The sequence below is a fragment of the Panthera onca genome, chromosome B1 (genome assembly GCF_046562875.1).
Source record: "Panthera onca isolate mPanOnc1 chromosome B1, mPanOnc1 haplotype 2, whole genome shotgun sequence".
Lineage (NCBI taxonomy): Eukaryota > Metazoa > Chordata > Mammalia > Carnivora > Felidae > Panthera > Panthera onca.
Genome location: NC_138342.1, coordinates 191843858 through 191870577, shown reverse-complemented (window position 1 = coordinate 191870577; position 26720 = coordinate 191843858). Strand labels below are relative to the sequence as shown.

The 26720-nt window shown below is 36.8% G+C and overlaps 1 long non-coding RNA gene across 2 annotated transcripts in view; it reads left to right on the top strand.

Annotated features, from left to right (window-relative positions):
* The window catches only part of LOC132691500 (uncharacterized), a 1565096-nt gene extending 1546724 nt beyond the window's left edge, over positions 1 to 18372 (top strand). For both annotated transcript variants that reach the window (XR_013554851.2, XR_013554850.2), the window contains one exon: positions 18222 to 18372. This is a non-coding gene — a long non-coding RNA (uncharacterized LOC132691500). The remainder of the gene's footprint in view (positions 1 to 18221) is intronic.
* Positions 18373 to 26720: the final 8348 nt, after the last annotated feature.

Sequence of the window (26720 nt, the reverse complement as noted above, 5' to 3'; positions counted from 1 at the left end):
AAGTCTGAGATCATGAAACCAATGACCATCAAAGTAACTTGGGGTCACTTTACTGATTCACTGCTACCTCCCTTGATTCATATTTGGTATTCAATTTCATAAATCCTCATTAAGCGCCTACTGCATGCATTGTGTCATTTGTTTTATATCCATATGGTGCTTTTACTGTGTGACATTCTCAAAAGATCTTGATACTTTAATGTGTTAGGTGAATACTTCCTAAGGACAGCTCTTCATCAGGCTAGGGAGTCTATCCATTTTAATATTTGCCATATAATTTTATTTTCAAATATTCCAGCATTGAGCAATAAAACTTCTAAAGCAGTATTTCTAAATTATTTATTTTTTCTTCTTTCAAATGTAATGCTATTCATTGAGAGAAAATACTAATGACAAATAATAGCTTTCATGGCAAGATAATTCTGACATTAGTATAAGAATCAACATATAAAACATGGATTAGACATCCATATTAGTATTGTTATGTTCTTCCCATTAATAATTTAAGCCTATATTATAATGTTCTCCCAAGATATTTCTATCTGATATCATTTTTTATTCATTGCATTTCTTAATGTGCTTATTTCGATGTGTTACAGTGCTATATTCTGTGTATGACTTTGCATGCTGCATTTTTTAATCATTTTTTCTTACCCACTGATTTGCAGCATTTATATATGATATCAGTCTTCTAAAATTGAGAATTAGCTTAATTTTTTCATTTAAAATATGCATTTTTATTGATTTGGTGATTTTTTTGGTGGAAAATGTATTGGAAAATATGTGTACCTTTAAAACTATAATTCTACAAGTACCTTGGCTATTTTTTTTTTAGCAAACATTCAAGAGTTCTTACATCTGATAACAGTCTTTTAAATATTCGCAGTGGGAAGAAGTCTTTGTCCTTTGAAAGCATATTTGAATTTTTTGAAATAGCCAAAAGTTATTCAATGTCAAGTCTGTTCAATAATTTTGGTGATCACACTGGGCAATAGCACTTTGAGCAAAAACAAAGTTGAGCCATAAAGATAAGTTTTCTTGGGTGACTCATAAAGCTAATTCTGAAGGAAATCTCTCCAGAGGAGTTCTGACGAGGGATACATCATTGAAACAAGGTGGGATTTCCAGTGGGATTGCCTTGCAATGAGTTTGATAAGGCTCTAAGAGAGGGGTATTAAAACAAGGCGTGATGCAAGACATAGGTTTGACACCTAATGTAGCCTAGGATAAAGGGGAGTCAGGAAAGACTTCTCTGATGGAGTAACTCTTGAATTCAGTCAGATGAATAGCAGTTAGATACGTAGAGTAGGGTGAGAGAGAAAGATCGTTCCAGAAGGGTGGAAAAGGCAGAGTACAAAGGGTACAAAAGGCAGAAAGGCAAGAGAATATGTAAAATCTAGTTCTTTAAGGCTGGAGCATGAAGTTAGTAGGAGGTAATATTGAGGAAAGAGGCAGGGTCAAGGTGAAAAAGAATTATGAATGCCCTGGTGGGAAATTTAGACCTTATTTTGAAGGTAAGAAAGGTCATTCATTTAATAGAATCAAATTTGCATGACAGAAAAATCAGTCTAACAGTCCTGTAGAAATGGAATGAATAGAGTAAGATTTGGGGAGTGGTAACATTAGGGGTAGTGATGTAGGCAAGGAAGATGGAGGTCCAACCGAGGTAGGGATGGAGAAAAAGGAACAATTGCAAAGAAATCAAGAAGGCAAAATCAGTACACTTGGTAGCTAAATGTGAGTGATAAGTAAAAGTAAAAGTGAAAAGTGCAAGGTAGTCTTCAGCCTCTTAGTTTGAAATACAAGTTAGATGGTGTGTCTGTCACCGAGTTAGAAAATATAGGGTAGGAAAAAATAAGATTTGTTTTGGTTAAATAATGAATGAAATTTGGAATGTGTTATATCCATGGTACCTATGGGCCGTACATGTGCAATTCTCACTAAGGCTGATCAGTATTTGGTCTGGAGATCTGGGGAGCAATGTGACAGGATATTTAAAAAAATTTTTAACGTTTATTCATTTTTGAGAGACAGAGAGAGACAGAGCATGAGCAGGGAAGGGGCAGAGAGAGGGAGACACAGAATCTGAAACAGGCTCCAGGCTCTGAGCTGCCAGCACACAGCCCAACGCGGGGCTCGAACTCACGGACTGTGAGATCATGACCTGAGCTGAAGTCGGACCCTCGACCGACTGAGCCATCCAGGTGCCCCATAAATTTGGAGTCAACAATAGACAGTGAAGGAAGCTGCGTGGTGAGCACAATCTGTGACTTCAAGAATTTGTAAAATGAAATGGAGAAGAAGATGATGAAAAGTCTCTAGGGAGCCACAGATTTTCAGGCTTTTGTGGCGACTCTCAGAGGACACACAGAAGAATGAAAGGGAAAAAACAAGAAGGGATGAACAAATGAAAGGAGAACTGGAGACCAGGGTGTCATGGAATCCAAGGTAAATGAGTGTTTTATGAAGGAGGAAGTGGTCAGTGGTGTGAAGCCTAGGTCAAAGCATGGCACATAGTAAGCACTCAATGCACACTGGCTGGATGAAACTCCTAGATGAAATAAGAAGACTGAAGAATATCCACTGGTGACATTTCCAGAGTATATTCTGTGGATTGTATGGGCAGAAGCTATAGTGCGATGACATTTGAGAGTGATGGGAGGGTTGGAATTGGAGACATTGATTGTAGACCACTCTTTCAAGTAAACATAATCATAAAGGGAATGCGAAGGAAGGCTGTCACTAGAAGTTATCATTAGGATCAGAGGAGATTTGTTTCTTGAGTAGATGTATTTAATATACTTTCTGATTTTGAAATTAATGCTTGTTTTTAGTAGCACATGGGAAAATATGGAAGGATACAATTAATAAAATTAAAAGTATTTATAATATACTAACATATTTTGTTGTATACGTATTTTATCCATATGGTACATTTTTTAAAAAAGTAGTGATGATAGCATATACACAATTTTCCATCCCTTTCTTCTTTTACTATTTATATTTCATTTGATTGTTTTTCCTCAATTTTCCTCAAAATCTCAAGCTTTTAAAAATATTCCTTAAAATATGATATTTAATAGTAAAGAATATTCGAGGACACACTGGCAAATTCATTGGGCAAAGCCCAATAGGTGAGTTCTGATAAGCATAAGACTCATGACATGAAGGGCATTCAGAAGGGCCACCATGGGCCAGGCTACTAGCTGTTCAGTGAGAATGCCATCAGGTGAGAGAGTTTTTCTGTAATTTTTTATTTTTATTTTTTGGTGAACTCACTATGGCCAACCTCTATGTGACTAGAACAGAATACTGCCTTGGTAAAATGTGCATATTCAACTAACTTAAAGCAGGGACATGGAGAAGAGAACAGGAATGTCACCAGCAAATGGTCAAGACAAAGTATAGATAATAACGTGGGGCAGACTCAGCCAGGCATCGTATTCTTAATTAAAAAAAAATTGTACAGGGGCGCCTGGGTGGCTCAGTCGGTTAAGCGTCCAACTTCAGCTCAGGTCACGATCTCGCGGTCCGTGAGTTCGAGCCCCACGTCGGGCTCTGGGCTGATGGCTCGGAGCCCGGAGCCTGCTTCCGATTCTGTGTCTCCCTCTCTCTCTGCCCCTCCCCCGTTCATGCTCTGTCTCTCTCTGTCTCAAAAATAAATAAACGTAAAAAAAAATGTTTAAAAAAAAAATTGTACAGTGACATGGGCTTGTTAGCGAAACCAGCCCTCGACATTTTCTTTTAAACCTTGGCAATCCAGACCCGTTACCTACTATGGAGCTGTTAGGAGCTCCATTTGTTATGCTTTGAACCCTTGATGCCTTTCTTCTGTGTTGGATTTTCGGTTTCTTGGAACCCATTTCTTCATTTTCTAGATTTTTTTTTTCTCTCTTATTTCAGTAGAATATATTCTCCAGTAGCTAAATCAGAAAGGAACATGAGAAGTAAAGTTCTTATTTACTTTACGTATCTGGAAATATCTTGATTGCATCCTCAGTTGATAGTTTAATTAGCTGGGGATAGAAGTCTAACATGAAGTAATTTTCCTTCAGAAGTTTGAAGGCATCGTTCCATTGTCTTCTAGTTTCCAATGTTGCATGTAAGAAGTCAAAGGTTATTATACCTTTGTATATTAACTTTTTGTCTCTCTGAAAACTTTTTAAAGAATTTGGCATAGCCACAAGTTCGGAAGTTTCACAGTGATGTGCTCTGGTGAGGGTCTATATTCATCAAGTGGACTAAGGACTCATTGGGCTCTGGAAATTTTATTAAATTATTTTATTGATGATTGTTGAAAGACGGTTCTCCACGATTTCTCAGAGTTTGGACCTGTATAGTGTGAGCATTCTAAGCAGAGGACATTTTTAATAAGCAGTTTTAGAAAGTAGAGATAGTGTATCACGCTAGAAAGATTTAGGAATACGCTTCCCCAGAGATGTTCTAGACTAGTAAAGATTAAAGCCTTCTGCTTTTCCCTCAAAGTGTTTGCTTACATTCCAGGATAGTGCATGATCTCTTTCTTCCTGGGAGGAGAATGACAAGGTAGGTCAGCACCCTATAAAAGCTTAGTGTTCTAAAATTTGGGATGCCTCCTCAATGCCACACCACATGGCTGGTGCACACAAGTTAAAATCCAGCCCTCATTGTGTTGGGTGGTGGGGATTGGGGCATAGGGAACCAACCCAAAATGCTGTTCCTGCTGCTGTTTTTGCTTGGAGTAATAAATAATTTGTATTTCTGATGGGGGGCTATTGTGTCTTCTATCCACATATGTTCATAAATTTGTGATAGACTAACTTGTTAACTTTCAAGTAGAGTAAAATCTTGACCTCTTCACTATTTCTGACTTAATGGTTATGTATTGTATTGTCCATTTTCTTCATTTTTTTTTTCCTTTTAGCAATTATACCTCCTGGACTGGTTCTCTATTATTGTATTGTCTATTTTCCATCGTAGGCCACCTCAACTTTGTTTTCCAATGCTTTGTCAAATTTTTCATTTCTTCTGCCATGTTTTTACTTTCCAAAAGCTTGTTGTTTTCCAAACGTACTTTATTTTTAATAACATCCTGTTTTGTTTCACAGGCACAGTAATTTTTCTTATCTCTTTGAGACAATGTATGTATTTCAAAGCTTTCTTCTTCCTGGATAGTGACTATTCGATTTATTGTTGTTGTTTTTAATTTGTTTCGATCTGCATCTTCTATATTAAAACCTTCTTTAGATTTCTGGTCACCTTTGGTTGATTGTTTATATTTAAAAGCTGGGGATTCAATATTAAGTGAAGATTCTACTAATTTAGGTAGAATGTGTTGACTTTGGCCTTGATGTTAGGGAGATGTCACTGCTTTTTATTGCTACGTGCTGTCAGGTATTTTTCCGATTTCTTCTTGAGCCAGTCAGAATCCCCAGAAAATCCTCTATTAGTGTTCTGTCCTGAGGCTAAAGTCCAAATTGCCAGTTTTCAGGGAATAGAGAAAGGGATGGGAAGGGGAGAGAGAGTCTCAGCTTTCAGTAAATACATATTTTTTTAAATTCTCATTTGGCAAATAGTAACTCCATCAACTGTGTCACTGTCCCCCGGTCTAGAAACCCTGTGTTTTATTCTCAGGAGGGTAAATCTCCAGACTCAGGCCCTCGTGCACAGTGCGGGACAGAACAGACCGCTTTACAGCTTTCTCAGCCGTCAGCTTAGGTTCTAGCTTCCTTAATCCACTAAATGCATTACCACTCCTCCTTTGCTATTCTCTTCTTTCTCATGCGTCCTGTTCTTCTGGGTTTGTGAATACATTTTTTTTCATTGCTGTTTCAGGGGATCTTAGGAAGGGAAAGTATTAAATGGATGCATATAAATTGCTGTATGTCTCTGAAACCAGGTTTACTTCTTTATTTGGATTTTTAACATTTACTTTTTTAATACATTTGAAATTGTATTGGGGTCTCTGGATTGCTCAGTCAGTTAAGCATACAACTTCAGCTCGGGTTATGTCCTCACAGTTCGAGAGCTCAAGCCCTGCATGGGTCTCTCAAGCCCACTTTGGATCCTCTTTCCCCCTCTCTCTGCCCCTCTTCCACTCGCACTTGCGCAAAAATTAAAATAAAGTAAAAATAAAATAAAAGCTAAGATCTAGTTCAAGACTACCTATTGCATTTCATTCATCATTTCACTCAATTCTGATATCAGTACCATAGGATTTTAACGACGATGCTTCTAGCAAAAAACTTTGTATCTTGAATGCCAAGTCTCAAGTGAAGGATGCCATTGTTCTTAATTGCCTTTCAAAAATATATAGATTCTTAATAGTGTTTAAACACTAACAGGAAAGGATCAAGAAAGAAAGAAATGATAATAGAGAATGAGAGCTTAATATTTTAGAAATGTATTTAGTCATTCAAATCTAAAATTATTTACCTAAATTATATAGTGTAGACAAATAAATGTTTTACAAAATTACCAAGTTTTGTGAAAAATTACAGAATATAATTATTTATTGGAAAAATAAGAAATAGATATTTTTAACCATCCACTATATGCAAAATAAGGTTTCTGGGAGGGTGAAGTGAGTAGAATAATACCAGTTTTCTTCCCCACTGTGTACAAGTATCAAAGGGCTTTATGTGCGATGATTGTCTTCTGTTCTAGGTCATATCATGAGTATTTTACATGCAATTTTATAATCTACTCTGTATATTAATACAGTGTGTAGGTATTTCTCATCCCAGTCTTTAAATACATAGAAACTGTGGCTCAGAGGGGTTAAATAACTTGCAGAAATTCATACAGCCATGAAATATTAGTACTGAATTTCTATTTTATGTTCTTCTAGTCTCCCAAGGATAGGAAAAGTTTTTGAGAAAAAAGTTTGATGATTGTGTGATGTAATACTATCTAATCTACATAATCTATTTAAAAGCATGGTTTTCTTTTGCCTCAGTGAAAGGTAGCGTTTAAAATATTAGAGAGAGAAGATATTTACCATATTTATTACTGAAGTCATATTTCACATTAGGTTACATTCAAGTAAGAGCATTTGAGAACTGAGTAGAAAAAAATCTATAAGTGCCTTGCTAAGCCAATTTGAGATCTTTTCTTTCCAGATCCCAGACTTTTAAGTAATAGGAACAAGTCGAAAATGTTTTCTGCATTTCCAGGTTCTAATTAGACTGGGAGTCAGCTAATAAGAACCACCTGAAAACTCACAGTTTTGATGGCTAGCCCTAATGTTAACTTCAGAATCAATCAAGAATCTACTGTGCCTTAATTTGGTAGGTGACACCTGATTTGATCTTATAAAGCCTAGTAAATAAGATAGCCAGTGAGTAAATATCAGACATGATTTTTAAAATGACTTATAGATTTTCCCACCAAAATCAGATCAGTCTGGTCTTTGTGTGATTAACTATATAATGTAGCGAGAGTTTGTAGTGGAGTCATGTTCTTGCCTTTTAAAAATTTTATCTAGTACAGTTGAAAAGAAATTATGGTGTTCGGTTTAAAAGACAATCACGGTTCCCATATGATAGTCAATTCAATTAATTGTGTCTAATGGAATGGCAGAAAATACATTAGTAGTAGTAGTAGTAGTAGTATTATCCTTGTCAATTTATATGGCTTCTCGGTTAGAGTAGAATGTCTTTTTACCAGGATACATTATTATATTATTTCCTTAAGCTTAATAGATGTTTTATAACTTACTACATGAGAATTTGTTTATTCACCGTTAGAATCAACATATACTTAAGTTGCCTCAAGTACATGCAAAACACTGAATTCTACAGTGATATGGATTGGGTATATATTCTTCATTGAGGAACCTTGCCTTTTCATAGAAAACAAAGTTTACATACATGTAATTGCAATAAATGCAGGAAAGTCCCTGAGCACAGATACAATTGTGTGGGCATTCAGAAAAATGAAAATTTATTAACCTAGTTGGAAAAGTAAAAATAGCATCTCTGGAGGAGGTGGCCTCAAAAGGTAGTCAGGAGCCATCGACGTTATCTGAACGATGAGTGGAGAGTGACATGATTTACCTGTGCTTCTCACGGTGCCTCTAGGATCTCAGCCATCCTCTCCTTCCTGCAAAGAACAAATGCAAGATTATAGCTGAAGAGAAGCTTCTGTTAATGGAGGCAGTCTAAAAAATGGAAGTCCATAATGTATTCTTCAGAGGACTGTGAAAATGCCATCGGGTGGTTTTTACTAGCTTTATGTTATAAAGGAAACTTTTGTGACCATATCATTAACAGATATAGTAGGGTGAAGTTTACGTTAAATTAGAAAGGAACCTCCTAGGCACCACATCGTAAGTAATATAAGATGTATTCTTCTTTCATGCAGCAGTCAGCTGGTCTAGGCTGGCACGGTGCCTGTTCTCTACTGGGTCATTCAGGAAGCATGTGCCTCCATGTTGATGTGCAAGCCCACAGGGGGGTTCTTTTCGTTCTTGAAGCTAGTTCAGGGTCATTGCTATGTCTGTCTTCCCGCCAGTGACAAGAGTGGAAAAGCCAATGTCCAGAGAAGGGTGACTGTTCACATTCCGTTAACCTGATTTTAAATACATGGCCACACTACCTTCGAGAGGCTGGAACGTTGTTTTCTGGACAGACAGTCATGTCCCCAGGAAGAAGGGGGAAATCGAATGGGACGTAGTAGGAAACAAGCAGTCTGCCACAGGTTTTTGTTGCTTTCTTTTGTTTTTATAATTTCTCAGGATTTGTAGAAAATTGACTTGTTACACAGTTTTTATGCCTTCATCATTTAATATAATCGAAATCTTAGGAACAATACAGCAGGCCACATTCTGTAATTACATGGTAATTATGAACAGGCTTCTAGTGTAACTTGTCCATGTGGCTAACGCAACTTCCGAAATTAAGCTGTGAGATGGAAGCTATTCAGACAGCGAAGTAAAAATGTGACTCATGCTCTTTTTATATGTTTAACAAAATAAGATCTCTGATACTTTTTTTAATTTTATTTAAATACAAGCTAGTTACGATACAGTGTAATAATGGTTTCAGGAGTAGAATTTAGTGATTTATCACTTAAATATAACACCCAGTGCTCATCCCAACAACTGCCCTCCTTTATGCCCATCACCCATTTAACCCATTCCCCCCAGCCACCTCCCTTCCAACAACCCCCAGTTTGTTCTCTGTATTTAAGAGTCTTTTATGGTTTGTCTCCTTAGTTTTCCTTCTCTTCCTGTATGTTCATCTATTTCGTTTCTTAAATTCCACATATGAGTGAACTCACTTGATATTTATCTTTCTCTGACTTATTTCGCTTAGCCTGATACACTCTAGTTGCATCCACTTTGTTGCAAATGGCAAAATTTTATTCTTTTTGATCACTGAGTAATATTCCATTGTGTGTATATACCACATCTTCTTTATCCATTCGTTAGTCGATGGACATTCGGGCTCTTTCCACACTTTGGCTATTGTTGATAGCGCTACTCTAAACATTGGGGTGCATGTGCCCCTTCGATACCAAAAGCATTTTGGTATCCTTTGGGTAAATAAATACCTAGTTGTGCAAGATCCGTGATACTTGCATTTTTTTGACTGTTCCCAAACAACAGTTTTCAGTGTGCAAAATGGAAATTTCTGAAGATGGCTTAAAGATTATAAAAAATCTGTTCTAGTTTATCAGTTGTAGATGACCCAGATAAAAGCATGAACTTCATGCATGTTATGATTATTTAAAATGTTTTTTTTTAATTTTTTAATGTTTATTTTTGAGAGAGAGAGAAAAACAGAGTGAGAGCAGGGGAGGGACAGAGAGAGAAGGAGACAAAGAATGCAAAGCAGACTCCAGGCTCCAAGCTGTCAGCACAGAGCTCGACACAGGGCTCAAACTCACGGACTGCGCCATCATGACCTGAGCCGAAGTCGGACACTTAACCGACTGAGCCATCCAGGCGCCCCCATGTTCTGATTACTTAAATTACTTCTGTACAAATGATCTGAGAGAATTATAACTTAGAGTGCACGGAGTCTTTAACTCAGATTGTGTCCATTTTGTGATAAGGACATAAAACCATATCAGACATGTTAAAAAAAAACCTGCTAAGTGTCAGACTTTGGCTCACATCGTGATCTCACAGCTCATGAGTTCAAGCCCCACGTCAGGCTCTGTGCTGACAGCTCAGAGCCTGGAGCCAGCTTCCGATTCTGTGTCTCCCTCTTTCTCTGCCCCTCTCCCACTTACGCTGTGTCCCTGTCTGTCTGTCTGTCTCCCTCTCTCTCAAAAAGAAATAAACATTAATTTTTTTAAAGTCCTCTATTCTTTCATGAAATGGACAAATATTCTATTTATAGGAATCTCTGCTAAGTTTTAATATTAATGAAGATTCCTTTTAGTAAGTAAATATCTGAGTAAGTCATTATTAAAAATATTATTTCAATATTGTTTAATAAGGGTGTATTTTATAAAGTTCAGTTCAATGTAACAAGTATTTATTGAATACCTACCCTGTGCGAGATAGTGTGTGGCTTTAACGTGTTGAAGTAGGATGATGTCAGTCACATGGGCTTGATTTTTCCGAGGGTAGTTGATGAAAAGAACTGAATGTCCAGTTCTCTTTCCTGGGCAGACGTATATAAAATAAAGTAAAATTATCACAGTCCACTGTACTATATATCAACAAAGTAAAGAGACAAATGAGCATTATTATCAATAAACTTTGCACTGAGCAAGATTGTTCTGGTGATCTAACCTCCCTGGGCACTAGAGTCAGTTCTGTGACTTAAGGGAGTATATAAGATGAATGGGATATGGCCAGACTGTATTTTATTTATATATCAATCTCTAACTTACATAAAAACCTCAAAGGCAGAAGGAATCTAAAATTAAATGGGAAAGGAAGAAGAATATGAGTCCAAGAAAAAAAATTCTCTGCATATCTTTTACTTATCAGACACAAAATTAGCTGTCAGATTTCCCTACTTCCTCTTCCAATTTGCTTTAATTACAGCCTGAGGCAGGAAACCTAACAGCAATAGCAATGGACTGAGAGTTGATTGGATGGGTGGGTGGTGGGAGAAGGGGCTAGAAGAGTAGATGAGATATATGGAGGAAAAGAAGCACACCCAGCCACCTTGGCAAGAAATGACCTTGAACTTGGAAATTACCCCCCCCCCCCCCACACACACACACACAGAGTAAGAGCACACCAAAACAGGATTTTGAAGCCATGTAGTAAAAGGAAAGTTTCACCCGTGTCAACACATCTGACGGCATCCCTCTATTCACTTAATTCGGGTTATTTTGGTTTTATTTCCTATGACAGTTTCTTAAGTGCAGGAGTGTGCGAAGTCTTCATTTCTTTCTAAGATTCTAAACCAAAAAAAGAGATGAAATAAAAGCATCATGATTCATAAAGTGCTAAGTAGCCATTGTTTTGAAAATCCACCTACCCCACATACTCTTTGCATAAATCAGGTGAACTGTAACTAGCACAGTTATTATATTTACACAGTTATCAGTTGTGTTTCTCATTAAAAAAAAAAAAGCTTTCCGTTTGATATTTGCATAACATTTGCACGGGCACTGTTGATATGTCAGTACCAATTAAGAGAAAATTGGAGAGCAAACCAAGAGAAGGGGCAAAAATAATGGAATGAGTCTGTGCCTCAGTGTGACAGGAACTTGTATTTTGAGGTGGGAGCAGGGTGGGGACAGCATGGGGGTGAAGTGAGCAGATACGTGTAGTGAAAACTTGACTCAAAAATAAAACAGAACCCATGGAGCGTCTTAAGAACCGCCAAATTACTTTCAATCCATTTGCAGACTATTGTATAGGTGTTAATTTATTTCCAGGAGATAATTTTTGTATATTAGAATTAAAAAGTCAGCTAAGACCCGTTGTTGCTTTATCAATTATTGATGGAGACGGATGTGAAGGAGGAGAATGGACACAAATTAGAATCGCCTAACTGTTCTGAGAGTACCCTAAAGTGTTGTGATTTTATATGGCCTGAAAATACAGAGGATGATTGGGGCTTGCATTTCTGTCCTTGGACCTCTGGAATGAAACTCATTATGCAAGCAGTTTCTTCCTGCTTCAGTTATTGCCATGGAGGGAAGGTAGAACTTTATTTTTCTTTGACTTCTAAAGATAGATAAATAGCTAAATATTGATAGATGGAAATCGATATAAAGGCATAATTAAGTCTAATCTTCTGAAGTCTATTTATGTTAAAATATGACCTTAAGATGGAGTTCTTTTACCGAGTCTTCTTTATAGTGAATTTAGGTGTATCTTTGGAACCCTTGGAAAGTTTACCTATCTTTATAATAGGAGCTGTTGCTTCTCTCTGGAGACTAGCGTCATGTTTTCTGTGATCATTTTATCAAGAAAGGGTGACTGAATTCGGAGTCCCAAGAGAAGTCGCTAATTCATGCATGCTTGTATGGTTTTGTTTTTAGCTTTACATACATACACTTAAGCACTTTGAGGTCCATGGGTCAACATCAGTGCTGTCCCAGAGGGCCATTTCATTTTGTGGGCATCACGTGTAGTTATTGGGATGTTGTGACCAGGTATGAACTAGTTTGTAAAAGGCGGAAAGAGACTGAATCTCTGAATATCTTATGGGGCAGAGGGAGGAGTAAAGAGGAAGCTCCAGAACTGAGATCAAAACAATCGTATCTTACTGTTTCAGGCACTTAGAATCTCTAAAATAGTTATGTTGTTGAATATTTTCATCCCATTCTTTGTTTTTCAAAATCTTTTGGATTGTGCTTGAATAATTATTCAAGACTCCTTACCATGAAATTCTAGCATTATGCATTTAAAAAAATGTAGAATCTATTAAATACTAATATGTTGTGTCTCAGATCTTTGAACGAAAAAGTTCTTTGTTTGCGGCTTGGAACCTGCCATTCTATTTTATTATTGCAGAAGTTCCCAGCAGGCATATTCACCCAGATTTAATTATTAAGCCATAAACGTATCTTTGAAAATTTCCTTTTATACTGAATGCCTAGAAGTAATTTAGAATTGCTTTTTCAATCATCTTATGTGGCAAATCAGACTTCAACACAAAGTATGTTTTCAAATGTTTTTGGAAAGTGAAAATCACCAAATTGATGATAGTATCAGGTTGCCAAGGCTCATAAAAAAGACAAATGAGGAGACTGGATAAATGTATCGGGGCCTTAGGGAATCGTTGCATCTACACTTCTACTGAAAGGGAAGCTCAGTGAGGGCAAGGCTTTCACCTGTCTTGCTCATTACTTCATTCCTAGAACACTGCATAGTGCTGGGCACTTACATGGGGGCTAAATAAAAATTCATCATGTAAATACATGTGTGAAGGAACCGGATAAGTCTCATTTACACGCCCCCACATCATCACCACTCACACACATTTCTTAGACCAACAAAGGAAGATGTCAAAGAGTTTTACTTGGCATTGAACACATACATGCAAATAGACAGACATATATGCATATCTATAGCCAATTACAGACTTATTGTTTGGATGATGTTGACGCAGGAGATGACTTTTCAAAGTGATTCGTATTTTATGTGAAAGTGTAACTGCTTAAATATGACCCTCCGTCTCAAGATTTTCTAGATCGCTGGAAAAAAAATCTTGTTTGTTTTTCTCCTTGATTTGGGTTATTGAGAATATGAAAACAGTGGATAGAAACTGTTACTGTTGATAGTAGAAATGGACCATAGAATAACGAGAAAGTTCTTTTAAAAATATCCCGTGATGTCCTGCGTATAGTTTCTATAGGGATTTTAAGGCAATGGCCTAATAACAGTGAAACTTTCTGTATACAAACACCGAATCGTTATATTGTACACCTGATTCTAATATAATGTTATATATCAATTGTATACCACAATGAAAGAGTGAAACTTTTCAAATGTCATGGCATTTATAAGCTTATTTGGAAATATTGACTATTTGGGGAATATTAAAAAGTTCTCCACTCTCAATCTTCTTTAAAACGAAATCATTTAAATTAATAAAAATGCAATTAATATGTGTGGGTAGTGTACATTACTATGCCTCTATGTATGGAATCTACATGAACACAGAAAGAAGAGAGTCTATGAAAAAATATACTGTTTAAGAATATACATAAACATGAAAAAAAAAGAATATAAATGAATACGGATTTGCCTTACTGTTTTTTTGCCAGTGTGGCTTTACCTGTGAAGTGTTTGAATAGTTTCACTAACTGCCGAGCTTGTTATTTTGAGGGACCGATCTTTCATTCACAATTCACATCTGAATATGTTCTTAAGACAGTACATTAATAACTGCTCCCCTTTATTATTAAACTTGTGGAAAAGTTACAAGGACACAATCTGGTACATGAAACATTCAATACAAGTTCCTATTAGTCGACACCACTTACATAACCTAATGCCCAGGAAACTTTTGGAGGGGACTGTTTTCCCCCAACGATTTAGATGTCAAGAAAGTAACTAGAAACTAATCATTTTCCTAAGTCAGAATTGGGAAAAGGTTTAAAAAATATGAAGCTTACTACAATCCTGACATCAATAGTGGACTAAATCATCATTTATTTATTATTCTGTCTTATAAACATATCAAAGCAGAAAACCTCTAGGCTCATGTACAATAAAATATTTCAGCATTAAAACTAAATAATAAAACGTCAAAGATAAAAGACTGATAACCCACTCAGACATCTCTCCTCTATGGCTTAGGGAAAAATCTATCTAAACAAGTAGATTTTGCAGAACACTAGCCCAGTCTTATTCTCCAAAGCCACACAGTCTACGACTCTAGACTTGGTTTGTCCTTCCTTCACATTCCTCGGCTGAACTACTATCTGTAAAGTTTTTTATATGGAATCTCGTTAATAGAAATATGAAAATCTCTGGTAATGAGCTTCACAACTGATAATCTGAATTATAAAATAAACTCAGAATTGGTGTTTTCATCATTTAAAGGCTACTGGAAGTCCCCGTTTATAATTTAATGATACACATATTTTTGACCCCAATGTTGTATTTTAATGTCCATATTTTTTCTCACTATACAATATAAAAAGGAATTTATATCACTTCTAATATCATTTCTCAAAAAGGGTAGAGGAGGTCAGACAATAAACCTGTTGTTTCACACTTAATCACCAGTGATAAGACAACATAGAACTGGGTCATTTTATCGACAGCTTCATTATAGTTTGCCTTTGGATACGAGTCCCATGAGTATAAAAAATGTGGCAAATTAGTATATACTAGTTTGACGGATTTCACTGAATAAATTAGCTAAATGTTCAAAAGAATTTACTGGCCCACCTGGTAGAAAGTATTCTATGAGTAAATGTACTCTAAGTCTTTATTTTCTGGGCCACAGGGCTTCATACGAAGGTATTCCCTCAAATAATATTAACAAAACAATAATACCAACTCCAGTTATGCTATTCTTAAAGAGCAAATGAATTAAACTTTGAATGGCAACAGATTGAGCCTTTATGATGTCACTACAGGGGCTCACTTTTTTTTTAATCAACCCCCATTTCATCAAATTGGTACATATCAATGACCCCTGCCAGAAGGCCAGGAACCTAGGGGAGTAGCCTCACAAAATCTTTGGAGAAAAGACAAGGCCATGAACTTTCTTGTCCTGCAGCTGTCATGGTGGCTGCTAACAGAGGACAGATTAGAAGCAGGTAGTTGGTAACACAGAATCATTCTCTGAGGAGATGAGAGTCTTGGCCAATGGCCTGGTGGAGACACAAACTCAGAATCTTTGAAAAATGATGTGATTTCCCATCATCAGGGTGGGGCAGAGGGTGAAGCCCGGTCTCCATCAGCTGCCATTCTCCAAACATAGACCAGGGTTTCTTCTTTGGAATGCCATCACGCCATTGCAACCAATAAGGGAACAGATCACAGAGCCTCGTACCGGTACATTGTTCCAGTTACAATGTGAGCTGGGCTTCTGTTTTAGCACATTCAAAAGGTGCCATTAAGTTGAGAAAATATCTTAAATCAAAACATTGGAGTTTCATTTAGGAAAGGGCTGCCTTCTACTCCAAGTATCATAAAGTTGGGTTCTTGTGAAGCTGCAAATTAAGTAGTGAGAAAATTCATATTTTTGGCTAAAAGCATAAAAATTTACCACCTGCTCTGAAGCCTGTTTCCTCCTCCATGCTCTTAAGAAACACGGCCCATAGGAACGGACGGGGAATGTATAACAGAGTAGCCATGGTCAGGGCTAAAAGCGTTGCCTTCAGTTCACAAAATTAATTGTACCTAATTTCGGGGGAGGTGGGGAATGAAAAAAGCTGACACCCCATGGGAAAACACATCCTGACGTATCTCTTCTTTGAAAACAATTGTACTAAATATTCTTTAATTTTAACATGTTCTGCCCTGAGTCTGTTATAAAGATAATTTAAACGTTGCTTAGAAAACAAAGAGATTCCTGAGATATACAAATTGGTCACAGTCATAAAACACAATCATAAAACATAAATAACTATGTATATAAATATTATGTAGACATCCTTGAGTATAGGAAAGAGGTAATTTGGCTTTGTAATCTACCCTGGCTTAAATGCAAATAAAAAGATGCATTGAAGGACACAAAAATGGTACTCAAAGACAGGATATTGTATTACATAAATTTTTCAGGCACCCAAAATTGGTGTAACCAGCACAATTGCCAAGTTGTATCTGGGGAGTACTACTCTATGTATTGTGCAATAAACATTATGCAGCACAATAAACGAGGCAAAATAGCTGGGAAAATATGTGAGGGGAAAGAGTCGAGAAAGGATTATAAAATATCTTTATGAACATTAACATAAATGATGAGTTACAGTTTTCCAGCTTTGTTCTTTTGACAAATTGTCTGCATAGGAATGTTTTCCTCCTAGACTATCATTTAGAAACACACTGCACATACCACATACCTATAAAACCTATAGTTTCTTCTGTCAGGTTTGTAGCTGTTATTCAGTACGCATCGAGTATGCTAGTTAGGTGGTAAATTGATAACATATACGGTAACTGGATTTCCTAAACAGCCTCCCTTAGAAAACCAAAATGAAATATACTAGCCATGAGAAACACTGGAGCACGCGTTGTGTTAATGTGGAGCCCGTGAGCTCAGCTTCCCTCGTGTCCTGAGTCATCTGCCCAGGGTGCCGGTCATCCTGGTTAGAACCCCCCTTATAATTATTACATCATTTATTTTGTGCTGCTTATGCTTGGCTTTATATTTCCCCATTGTCTGCAACCTTTCTGAAAGCAGAGAATTTGCATTCCTACTTTTTCTGGGACTGATATTTTGGAATGTTTGAGCTTGGGCAATGTATTCATTAGATCTGTGACTTATGACGGTGTTTCTGTTGCTCAGTATTATTTTTCTGCCTTGTGTTCTCACTATTTAGTTTTTTTTTTTTCTTGATATTGGCAAACTCATTTGGTTTCGTTCTCCCAAGCATGCATCCTGACCTCCCCACCTTAATTATGAAGAGGGAGGGGTTAATAGCTATTAGTAGATATATTTCCCTTCTAGATTCTGAACTGGCTTTTAAAATTTGTTTCCCTCCCTTAATTTATAAATATTTTAATCAATAATGTATCTATTATTTCCCAAGTGTGCCCTAAGGAGTATGTTTGATGGCCTCACACAAGCCATTCCAGGAGAACAGCCTCTCTCAAGCAGCTGACATCAGTGAGCCTCGCTAGTTTTTCCCCCTCTCGAGTCCTTGTATTTTTAGGTTAGTGAGCAACAGCATGCTCGCTCCATCACCGAACCAATGAAATTGATGTGTTGTGCAAGTTCCCTCACTCTGTTTTGCTGAACTTGCATTGTATTGCCCACTGCATATTCAGTCTGAAGCCAGCCTGGAACAAAAAGCCAGCCGTCAGAGAAAAACATAGTCTGTCCTCAACAGCACCGGCTCCGCGTCAATAATTAGACAGGGGTCCGATAATTGCGTTGGCAATGAAACAACACAGTCAAAACTTTAGTTATTTTCACGAAGGGATTTCCAATGGCCGAAACCAAGGTTTGAGATGGATGCCTCCCCCTCCCCCCTTTACTTACACCAGCACAGATGATTGAAAACGCGTGCCCTTTGTATTGTTTGGAATATCCCTTTCCAGTTGTTGCTTCGCATACCAACTAAAGAACTAAACTTGCTTTCATATATGACATACTTGCTTTTAAAAATCTAATTAAAACTTTCTTTTTGGTCCTTAGGTAGAAAGATGGCTCTGTTGAGATGAGCTCTTAATTAATGCACTGAGAGCTTAGGAGTCCCACCTCTCAACAGGAATGATTGACGTCCAAGGATACATAAATTACACTAATTGAGCTCCGTCTCTATACAGGCTTTCCACAGCCAACTCATCAGAGAAGCTAGGTGAGTAGACCAGCATAAAAAGTTATTTCAATATGTTCTATGCTTTCCCAAAGGGTGGAAGAGAAACTTTCCAGACTGTTGCACATTTATTATCACAGAAGGCAGTTCTTTTCTTCAGTTTTAAGAAGTAGGTTTGGTGTTGTAGGTTTTTTTTTTTAATTATAAAAATTAGCATTTTTAACGTAGCCATTTAAATTCAAATAACCGCACTCTCTTTGCAATTTTCAAGCAGCAAAACTTGCAAGCCAATTACAGTATGCAAAAACCACTTGGCATCATTTGTTGATATTAAATTTTGTTGCATAGCAACCGATGCATATGTTATGGAGGGATTGTTTGAAATCAAACCCAGTCTTAGTCCTTGAGTTTGGTTTTTCAGGAATGGACCTAACTGTAGGTACACCTAACCCCCAGCCTCACCGGGGAACATACCGAAATGTTTCTTTTATGTTAATTTCATTCTGAGGCTCTCTGTTCCTCCATTTCTTTTACACTATTATAGGTATTCTGGGGCTCTGACTTTCATGAAATCAAATAAAGCACTTGGTATAATCTAGAGTCTTATTAGTCTAAAATAAAATTCAGAGACAGAGCAACTTGATAAAAATGAAGACAATTATGCCATACTAAATTCCTTCATTTCTGTTCCAGAGTTTTATTCACAGATTTTTAAAGCTGTCTCAACAGTTATGAAAAGCCCACCATTTCAATTATTTTCAAGGAAATATGAATAATATGGGAAATTTGGGATATTGAATTATTTACTTAAAATATGTCATTAAAATATTATGTGTGATTCAGACAAAATATAAACAGGGACTGAGCTTCACTCAGTGTGCAGTTTTCAAAGGCAAGTATAAAAGGATAAAGACCACAAGAAACTAGATTGAGACGTTATTAAGCATAAAGCAGATCCAGCAAAATGAGAAGTGGGAAAGCAAACAGAACAAAAGGGAAAGAAAACCCAAACAATAGAAACACTGCAGTAGGTTTTGAAAATAATAACTAAAGTACCAAACCTAAACGCACCAAAAAATTAGTACTGGCAAAAGCAGAGGCGATGCACAGTCAAAGGAAATCTGACAGATCGGAAAATATTTAGGGGAACCATATTGTCCTAGCACCAAAGCTCAAAAGGAGTTCTTTTAAGATTTTGGGTCTCCTAATACATTCAGGGGAACATGTTACCCCCACACTTTCTCTTTCCACTCCAGTGCTCTTTGCTGTGCCTACTGTTTCAAATTGTGAAAAATGTGGAGACCCACTTAAAAAGAAAATCATAAGATGGCTACATTTCTATCAAAATAGCTGTATTATTACCTGGGAGAAAACCTGAAGTGGAGAAAAATTGAGAGAGATCAGAGAATCCTGAGCTTATAATCTCGTAAAAAAAAATATAAAATGCTTTTAACATCAAGACTATCTCGCTAAGACTGAAATGGAATAAAGATGGAACAGCTTCTTGACTGTAAGATCTTTTTATTATTTGGTGGCTAACAGCCCCCAAATATAATGTGTCAAGACCATTGCACAATAAGTAATGTAACATTCTCTGCTTGAAAAAATTATTGAGGTATAGTGAACGTGAAACCTGTGCCTCAAAAAACCTGAGCATATATTTTGATTTTCTGTAATTATGTGTTTATGTCACATTCTCTCATCATGTGATATGTGCTAAGCAAGTTACAGTACATACAGTGGTTTTCTATGAAGTTGTGCTTGGAATGACCTAAATCTATTCGTATCTCTTGAGAATTTATGTATTTAATAATCATGAAAAGGCAGTATCACTGTGCTTCATTAGTCTCATATCTGTAGAAATATTTATTAGTAGAAAAAGTAACCATATGTTCATCAGTTGGCAGATAGTTCTAGTTGAATTCACGTATTTTTAATGCAGTTAACACAAAAACCCAACGTACTTTGATGATATATGTTAACGATACGTTTGGATTTAAATTGGTAAAATGTGCCTGAATTAGTACCAGGGTTTTTTGTTTTGTTTTGTTTTGTTTTGTTTTGTTTTGTTTTGTTTCTTCCTCATATATGTTGGGTAATCAAAGTGCTGATGCCCGACAGAAAACCGTAAGTCATTACGAAATGGAGCACAGTCAGCACTGTGATGGGCCAGGACCACCCTGCCTGGAATGGAACCATTAATATAATAGCCTATCACTCAAGCTAATATGATCAGCGCTCACTCTCTTCTGTTGCCGAACACAAACTATCAGATGCAAGGTTCCAGTTGCTATATTGTATCACAATCATGCTATTATTATTTGATACATGAATGAATTTACCAAGAGGCATGTTGGTTACCATTTTCCTCGTCAAAATCCTCCAATATTCCACATCCAGAGAAAGGTGTTTATGGAAACCTCAGTAAACTCTTCTCTTGTCTTCAAAACAGAACACTTACATATACTTACTGCTTTCATCATTTGACAGGTATCTTATACTCTTTCTTCATTCACAATGCATGTAATTCTTTAGATGTGGGACTATTCAGGTCGCTGGACAACTCATTATTCTACGAGTGTTTGGTCTCTGGTTAAATTTCTTGCTTGTAAGTTTAATAACAATTTTAAAGCTCGTGTGGACTTATTTAAAATAAAATCTGTTACTTTTTTTAAGACAGTAGTATGAAGAAAAATACAACAAACAGCCTGTAAAGTCCTGTGATATCAGTGTCGATATCATTTTGGTTATAATTTTAAATAACAAAAACTAATGATAGAAAAAACACAGACATTTATAAAAAGCCTCTTACCTCTAAAATAATTCCTAGTTACAGTTTCTCAATATTTCTTCCATAGAAATGCATATACCTTTAATTATCTGCATACCATTTATGCATTCACTCAGCAAGTATTTACCCATGGATTTTTATGTGCCAAGAACTAATTTTGGCGGGAAGGTTGTAACAGTAAGCAAAATAGATTAAAGAAAAAAAATCCTGGCTTTCATAGGTCATGCATTCTTGTGTGGAAAAACAGACTATAGACGGAATAAATAAGAGTGTGTGAGAGAGAGAGAGAGAGAGAGAGAGACAGGGAGACAGAGACAGAGAAATAGAAGTACTATGAGGAAAAATAAAACAGGGAAGGATGCTTGAAAGTGCTTTTGTGAATAAGGAAAGTTTTATTGAGAAAGTGATATTTGAGCAAAGGGGTGAGAGAAGGCATCTGGAGGTAGCTGGGGAAAGAGTCCAGGTAGAAACAAGAGCAGGTGCATAGCTTTGGGAAAGGACACACCTACTGGAGGAAAATGGCACAAAGGGGTGAACAGCGGGAAAGCAGGAGTGTGGGTAGGAGAGGAACAGCACAGGAGAATCAGAGATGGATAGCTAGAGGCTACTGATCAATTTTAGCTTTTAATCTATGTAAGATGCGAAGCCTTTAACGGATTGTTTTTTGTTCTCTGTGCTTATATGTGTGTTGTTATTTCTTTTTCTGGATGTGGAACATTGGAGGATTTTGGCAGGAAGATGACATGACCTGATGTGTGTTTTAAAACAACAGTCCCAGATGCTATGCTGAGAATACATGGAAGAGGAGAAAGGGCGGAAGCAGGTGTACTGGTTAGGAGACTATTGCAATAGTCCAGGCAAAGATAATGGTGTCTTGGACCAGGATGAGAGAGAAGGCAGTGGCGATATGTGGTTTCACATTATAAATATATTCTGGAGGTAATACAAAATTTTCAGATGGGTCGCCTATGAGATGAGAGGTCAAGAAGAGCCAGAGATGACTCCAAAGGAGGATGGAGTTGTAGTTTATTAAGATGGGCAAGAGTAGCAGGAAAAATTTGGTAGAGTTCTGTTTTGGGCTCGTTTACCCTGAGATGCCTATTAAGTGTCCAATTGGAAATGCTAAGTAAACAGCATTAATATAAGAATCTGGCATTCAGGTCTTGGTTAGAAATAGGACTTTAGAAATTGCCAGAATAAAGAAGGTGTTAGGTCTGGTTTAGGTAACCAGACTGGGTGAAATCACTAAGGGAGCAGTTGTGGGTAGAGCAGAAAGAGCACCAAAGGCTTAGACATGGGCACCCCTATGTGTAGAAGTCAAGGTTGTGAGGCGTGGTCAGTGAAGGGGGAGGGAACCAGAAAAGGGTGGTTTCCTGAAAGCCAAGTGGGAGCCATTTGTAAAACGCTGTCCTCACTCACATCAAGGAAAATGAAGATTGGATGGGATTAGCAATGTTGGATCATCGGTAGTGTGGTAGAAGAGAAAATCTATTTGAAGTTGGCTCAAGAAAATGAGAGGAAAAAAATGGAAGTAATCTGTCCAGAGCACTCTGAAGGATTTTTTTTTTAAGTTTATTTATTTATTTTGAGAGAGAAAGCAGGGAAGGAGCAGAGAGAGAGGCTCCACACTGAGAGTGCCAAGACACGAGGCTCAAATTCATGAACCGAGAGATCTTGACCTGAACCGAAACCAAGAGTTGGACGCTTAACTGACTGAGCCACCCAGGTGCCCCAAAAGGAATTTTGCTATAAATAGAAACCAAAAATAAAAATTAGATGGTACCTATAGGCAGAAGTTTTTTAACCCAAAAACTGTAGTCTCATTTTGTCGTATTAAAAAATACTGTTGCTTTTTAATTTTTTATTGAATTATTATTAATTTCATAGATACATTTGGAAAAAAAAGCAATACCTTTGTGCTTTGTACTTCATGTGCATACTAGGTTTTATCATTTGGTCATTCTCTTCTGAGTCCTTCAGAAGAGTTTTAAGGTTTTCCTCTATAGACCCTACACATTTATTTATTTAAATACTAAGTTTGTTTTACAAGTGCAGGTACATATGCATCACCGTTTACTTGATCAATAATAGAACAGAGAAAAGAAGCTATGTATACTCGGAGGCCTTCAAATTCATACATTAATTTGCTTTATAGACATTGCACTGTTATTTCAGTACCTAAACTACTAATTTATAACATACAATATTTTGCCCATGTTTTCGCAAGTGGCAATTTGTACAGTCGCCAGAAAGTAAGTAAAGAAACAGATTTTTTCATATTTTCAGAGGTAGGTGTACCTGAAATGAGCATCGTGTGTACATAAAAAGAATAAGTTGTAAAAATAAAATATGCTAGGTTGGATAATCATCTATAATGTTAACAGTCCAATTGCTTGTCATGTAGAGGAAGGTTGTGCTTTAATTAAGCAATAAGACATGACAGGGTGTGAATTATGGAGTAATAATTCTTGTCTAGTGTATTGTTAGACAAGAGGCCAAGGGGCAGGTGTCCCTGCATACGCCATGCATAAATTATTACACTGTAATTGAGATCTAGAACTCTATAGAATCATTCTAAATTATTTTTCAAGTAATTTTGCAAAACAAGAAATATATTGAAGTTATTAAATTCTGTGTTAGAGACTACTATAATGTGGTAAAATTAAGAAGCTAGAGGAAAACATTTATTTCAGTGGGGGGAATATAACAAGACAATATAGTAAAGTCAGCCTCATAATTTGTTACCCTCCAAGCAATATTTTTACAGAGAAGATTTCTAGGAAAAGGATACGTTAATTGGACATTTACCCCTATGATTAGAAAACAAGTAACGGGAGCCAAGTTTTAAGAAATGTTAACAGGGGTCCTTTCTGGCTTTTCTTTGTCCTTTACAAAACAATGATAACTGACACATAAGTCTAACATAAACGTTCCAGAAAAAAAAAAAAAATGCGTCTCCCTGAAAGAACTTGGTGAGGGATGGAGCAATTTTACAGAATTTTGGGTCCCTTTAAAATCAGTGTGATTTATAATCCTCACGCTTCTCCCTTTAACATACCATTTTTGAAGGGCCTCTTTTGTCAAGACATTAAAACAGATCTCTTATCACAAGAAAACACATTGTTTGAAAAACTGCTTTAAAAAAAAAAAAGAAGAAAACTCATTTCTGCCCATTCAAAAGAAAAATGTTTGAGGGTGAGGATGTGATTGTAATAAAGAGAAAGTCTACTTGCTTTTCATCTGTAGAGCACTCTGGGTAGCAGAGTTTCAAAAGACTACTCCTTTTATATTTTGTGCTCCTAATGCTAATATTGTCTACTTTTATGATAGTTGAGGGATTAACAAGTTCTGACTTCTTTTGTGACTATCGCAAGATAGATGTTATATATTACAACTTGGGACCGTTAATTGTGTCTCAGGTTCTTTACATTAATACAGTTTATCGGCAAATTTGATCTCTTTCTGTAAGTGTGGTAACCAGAGATAGCTTAATAGATAGAAGATATAGAAAGTATCTTTGAAGAGTTCAAGAAACATCCACCTGTCCAAAGTATATCCCTTAATATCTTATCACAGGACCATTAATATTTATTCCTCTGGATTAGTGTTTGTGTCTCAGCCCCTTATTAAACCTCTTCTAAGTTAATGATAGAGAATCCAGTTTTCAGTCATTAATCCCTTAATTTATCCATTTGATAAACTGGTAGATGATTTCTCTATATTTGCTTCAGTCCATGACAGAAAGCAGAGAGGAAATGAGACACAAGAAAGGAATGTTTTAATAAATATGAGACAAGAAAATGTCCAGTGTGAAACGTGGGCAAGATATTGGCGGGACAGGCCCTTAGGTACTGGAAGGTGGCTTGAAAGCAAATTTTTTACATGGTCAGGGATAGATATTCTATCCTAAGATATTCTAGGATGAATTCTTCAGGCAAAGATGGACCGTGTCTTATTTGGTGGCTAGTTTGTGTATTAAATAATTTAAAAGGTGGACAAAGCCAAAGAAAATTTTACCTTCAGTACTTAACATTCTTACCCACTTTATAACTTATATTAGGTCCATAGATCTATCACAATAGTTAAATGAAACCATTTGTGCCCATTTTGGTTTGTTCCTGTTTTAACTGAATTAGGCAAGAGTGACTTTTCTTCTAAATGGCTTCAATTGATCCTTTTCTGAAAATATATCTCAGTAGGACTTTACTTTTAAAATCTTGCTACGGGAGACCATGACTTTCAGTCCCTCTCCAGGGTTAGTTGGGTCAGTTTGGGGCAACTCGTATAATGAATGGGTGGCTTTTAAAATGCATAATAGCCATTCATAGAACTATCTTTAGAGGACAATATTGGAAAATTATGCCATCAGCTTACAACAAGGGTAAATGAATTTTGAATTTTGAATTTTGAATTTATGAATTTTTAGAAAAAGTTCATCAATTACCATGTTTTAATTTTTATACTGTCCTGTCATTGAGTTAGGCTATATCTACTGCTACATAGACTTAATTTTCTTAAGATATTCTAGGATGTAATAATTTGTGAATATAATCATCTCGCCACTTGGTTGTCATATGGGGCTCCAAGCTTATTCAAACACGTACCACATCTACATTTCAGGTGGCCATACCACTCGGTAGGATGATCAAAACTGCTTCCTATAGGTTTGCATTTATTGGGATAAATTATTAGTACTTTCTGGGTCTCAATGTTAGGGTCTCTGCATCATTGTCCCACTAAAGTTTACAATAACATTGCAGGACTAGGTGTTCATTTAGACACTGAGATGCAGGTTCATAGAGTTCCTCAGCAAGTGAGCAATGGATCCTGTGTTTTAACCCAAGACCATGATCTGAAAGGCAAAATTATTTCCAGTGAACTGTATTGTCTCCAGCTGAAGTTAGAGTCAGGTTTATTTTTCTAATTGAATTTAGCCGTTATTAACACCTTCTAAAGAATCAGAGAAACCCATTTTCCCAGTCAGCAAACCAGGGCTATTAAATTCCTTCCGGTAACTGTTTTAGGACCTTTCTCCTCGCATGTTGTTTGTTCATACCTCCTTTCTGCTCCGGGACCCTAATACGTTTTCAGAAGTGCAGTGGCAGAAGTAAGTCATGAAGTTACAGGCATGAGTACTGACCTCATCACATCCAGAACCAACTGTCAGTTCAACAGAAAGGGCCCTGCAGCTACAGCCACAGACCAGAAGCATCCCTTACCTTCACCCATGTTTAGCTTTAGTCCATTGGGATGAACTGGTGTCACACATCGTGCATGGGGGTGGGTGGGGTTTTCATTATTCCTATCATAATCTTTTGGTGAAAAAAATAACACTGACGTGTACGGTAAGGACAGATACAAAAGAAGAGACAGAGGCCATATCAAAGCGTTTTTGCGTGCGCCTGAGCCCGTCCCTTCCCGTTAGGTATACCTACCTAATGTTTTTTTGTAATTCATCAACTTGACTCCTGTCTTGATTCCCAACATGACTTCCCTGCTTTTTGTTTCAATTTTCTTCACCAGAGTTGCTCTTTCCGAGGTCTTTGACTTAAAAGCAGCAGCCTGGACTCATATTCCTAATTTTGTT